Below are 4493 nucleotides of genomic sequence, written 5' to 3'. Positions count from 1 at the left end.
TCACCTACTATTATAGAGGAAATGCCACTCGAAATGTTGTCCCGATTTATGCCTCGGTGGAGGTATACATTTTGTTTCGACAAAAAGTACATGGTGGTTGTGCGGTCATTGTCCATATGCTCCTATTGCTGTTGCTAATCTAATACTATCACTGGTTAAATGAAGAAATGCTTTTTTCTCGGGTATCATGGTTTAGTTCCCATCAAGATAATCATGATGCTTCTATTTGTTGTTGTACTTTTCATAATTCATATTGACAATTGAGATGTCATTGTTAATCTTGTAAAACAAAGTAACAACACTATATCCCTTTTTGTATTTTTGGAAATAGTGATGCGTATATCCATACCCGGGCATGTCTTCCCTCAATTTTAGTGGAACTGCACAAAATTGGATGGCCATTGTTGTTCCGCCTCACTATCCTTTGCCACATGGTTCTTCCTGCCTCGAGCTTGACTACTGAGAAGAAACAGACCACAGTGAGGATTTGTCGAACTTCATAGGTGCCTCACACAAACTTGATGCCAAATTGATGATGCATCACCACAATTGTAAGGAACCCAACTCTTTGTTGAAAATGGAAAGAAATTGGGGCTTCGGGTAGTTTGTGCAGGACTAGATTTGCTGCCCTTACATCGGAAAAAGTTTCAAAGAGAACAAATATGGGACCAATGCAGATATGCTGCTTGGCTACATACTCTGCATCACCCATTTATACGTGTCGACGCACATGGTGCTGGCATGTCCCATGTCCCATCCACATGATCGTGCAGTGTGTTTTGAGATGTTGTGCTACTTGTATTGGTACTGTTTTAAATAAATGTTGAATTGAAGCTATTTTATTTTAAGCAATGCCACTCTCAGAATTAACTGCTGAACTATTTTAAGAGAATTTCTCTGTTAATATGAATCAATGCAACCGTTTTAGAAATGCTACTATCCTATACTTTGTTTTCCATCAAGATAAGGTAGATGCTTCTTTTTGTGGCCGCATGTTTCATCCCCCTTTATTGGCAGTAATTGTTTCCTTTTTTGCCTCTGTTAAATCAGGGATATCTATTCAACTTGTTGCTATAGCAAACTTAAATGTCTCACCGGCGACTTTACTTGATTTCAGAGTAACTGCACAAAACGAGATTGGATTTCCTATTCGTGTTGGCAGATTCGTACGCGATCTTGCGTGTGTTATGACAGGTTGGTACTTGCCTTCATCCACATGATCGTGCAGTGTGTTTTGAGATGTTGTGCTACTGGTATTGGTACTGTTTTAAATAAATGTTGAATTGAAGCTATTATATTGTTGTCTTTTCCCATTAAGTAGTGAACAAAAATGGGACCAACCCAGACATTATGCTTGTTTCTTTGTTACAACAAACTTTGCATCACCCCCTTTATAAGTAGATGGAAGCACATGTTGTTGTTGTGCCCACTCTCCCCTGTTACTCTTTATGCTTTTTGTTAATCTAATGCCGCTGGTAAAATTAAGCAATGCCACTCCCAGAATTAACTACTGAATCTTATTTCAAAACTGCAGCATTTCTTAGGGATTGGCGGGATTACCATTTTTTGGCCGCATGTTTCATCCTCCTTTATTGGCAGTGATTGATTCCTTTTTTGCCTCTGTTAAAACAGGGATATCTATTCAACTTGTTGTTATTGCGACATTTTGCTTCACTTAATTTTGGTGGAACTGCACAAAATGAGACCAGATTTCCATATATGTGTTGAGATCTCTTTTAGATCCACCTCAGGCGTTGTTTCAAATCTTGATCTTGAAAGGTCGGTACCTACTTTCCTCAGAATTAACTACCGAATCTTAGTTCAAAACTGCAACACTTGTTAGGGATTGGCGGGAGTACCATTTCTGTTAGGGATCGGCCGGAGTACATGTTTAAGAAATGTATTGTTCAGATAATGTCTCTGTTATTATATATCAGTTACAGTGTTTTACAAATGGTACTATCCTGCTTTGTAGTTCTTTCTACATGTTTAACCAAGGTATTGTTAAGATAATGTCTCTGTTAAAATGTATCAGTCGCATTGTTTTAGGAATGATACTTTTCTGCTTTGTCGTTCTTTATACATGTTGAAACAAGGCATTATTAAGATAATGTCTCATTTAATATGAATGAATCACACTGATTGAGAATTGCTATTCTCCTGCTTTGTTTCCCATTAAGGTAGATCAGTAGATGTTTTTCTTCTGGAAGTACAAGTCATCAACCGTTATTTCTCAGTAATTGTTTCCCTTATACCTTTTGTTGCTTACAAGGATATCAAAATTAAAGCTCGGTTTTATTCCGACTTAGATTTTAGTTGAACTGCACAAAAGGAGCCAATGCATGTAAGGCAAACTGCTGCATTAGTGGGTCCAGTTGGTGTTACCACTTTGCAGAAAGAAGCAGTCACTATGTGCGCTACATAACACAAGGAATGATCGAGAAGCTTTATAGAGTATTAGTAGATGCTGGTGACATGACTAGTCTATAGAGATGGTTGCTTTACTTGTGGTTCGGAGGAACACTGGGCAAACAAGTGCCCAAACAAGTACCAAGAAGCCAAGACAAGACTCCATGTCTGACAATGTCACTCTAAGCAACAATGATGGGGCATCTGGGTGTGGTAATCTGTTTACCGTACTTTCAGTTTGTTAGTCCACCGATTGGTGGGTTGACACTGGGCCAATATTCATGTGTGTGCTGATGTGTCTATGTTTTCTGGCAGCATATAAATACGAAATCCACAGGGATGCTCAGCTTGATTTTAGTGGAACTGCACAAAATATTGAGATGATTCGTGTCCTCCATAATAATACTTCATCATGCACAATACATCGAATGGTTCTCTAATCATTCCTCATCACATTGAGCCACCGGACTATCAGAGGACCAACTGATGACAAACCCTGCCCGTTCCATAATCATAGGCATTACACATTTTGAATGGGAAAAGCTTGTCAAAGTTTACATTAGTTTAATATATTGGAATTGGAAAACCTTGTCAATTTTTGCCGATTGATGTTAGCCAGAAGACATGCATTTGATATTTTTCAGTGGGACTCCCTTTGCTGTGAGCAACGTCGATCGTTTTTTCCTATTCCTGTCTTTAGTTCAGAAGTAAATATTTACTCTGCTGAGATGCATAGTCACATGAATGTTGACTTATGTAAGATATTTTAAGAGTTTGTTCTGAATATTGTCTATGTAATGCCAGGCCTTGTGTTTGATTGCAAAGTTGAGCTTGGAATGTTGTGGCATGCGGCATCACGAGCTGTTCACCGTGCCTCCTGAGAATAATGCTTCGTATTGTTTTGCATGTTGATCTAATGCCAGTGATTTTATTGTTAGGAAGATCATCATCTTCTGTTGTTTCTGTTCTTAAGAAGTTCATCGTCTTATGTTTCATTCATGGCCTATACGACAAGTCGGGTAGGTTAGACGTGAAACCATATGATCTTCCGACCAACTCATCATCTTAGGCCGTGATTGGATGGTCGTTTTCCAACCAAAACCACTTGTAGAACTGACACTTGCAAAAAAAAGCAGATGGTCTCGGGCGAAGCGCTTGGTTGTTCGATTTCGACTAGCAAAATATACACCGGTCTCTCGAATTACACGCGTAACACGCCGGTTTTACTTACAGACCTCGGGCCCTCGGTTTCATTACGCCTATATTTTACGCGTTGTTACCGATGACGAGTAAATTACACTTATATCTTAATAAAGTTGTGAAATAAACCAGAGCTCCCAAGCGTGGCCTTACCGTTTCATGCCATCTCAGTCTCTCAAAGGTGCTCATAGGTGTCCGATGATCCTGGCTTCCTGAATGAGCAGCGGGTGCTGTATCAGACCATCCATAGGGCCCGTGAGGCCCTCTCCGTCGTCCTTCGAGTTGATGCGCTCGCCGTGGCGCCGAGCATTGTTAACATGGTCAATGAACATGAGGATTCAGGAGATGACTTTATTTTGACTGGTTAACAGTACGGCCCCACTAGGGCCATAGCCGTACGTACGCAAGTGCCTCCTTATTATGTACAACTATATTTTTTTGCTTCCTCCTGGTTTCCTGACATCATGGTCCATCACCATTGTCAACCTATGTAGTCAATAAATGAGAGAATTGCACAAGGTGCGGCCGACAGCTGAGACCAAGCAGCTCGAGAAGTATTTGTGTTTTTGAGGCGTGAGCACTGCAGAGTTTTTCTTGGCGATGTTTTTGTTGTTGTTCAGAGGAGAATAGGGTATTAACTAGGCGGGCTGTGGCCCTTCTAGCCCAGGACAGATATCCAGCCCAGATATTATTATTTTTCAAGATATTGATTTTTTAAGACCTCAAAAAAAAGATATTAAATTTTTTCAAGATGAAAATGGCTAGCCCAGCTATACGTTTTTTTGAGGAATACCCAGGCAAGGTCAACTTGTTATTCTCCGCCCCGCTGTGCTGCAATTCTTTCCTAGGAGGGATGCATTAGGCTTAACATGAAAATGGGCTTT

This window comes from Triticum dicoccoides, chromosome 7A, assembly GCF_002162155.2.
Source record: "Triticum dicoccoides isolate Atlit2015 ecotype Zavitan chromosome 7A, WEW_v2.0, whole genome shotgun sequence".
NCBI lineage: Eukaryota > Viridiplantae > Streptophyta > Magnoliopsida > Poales > Poaceae > Triticum > Triticum dicoccoides.
Note: the sequence above shows the minus strand (reverse complement) of the source record.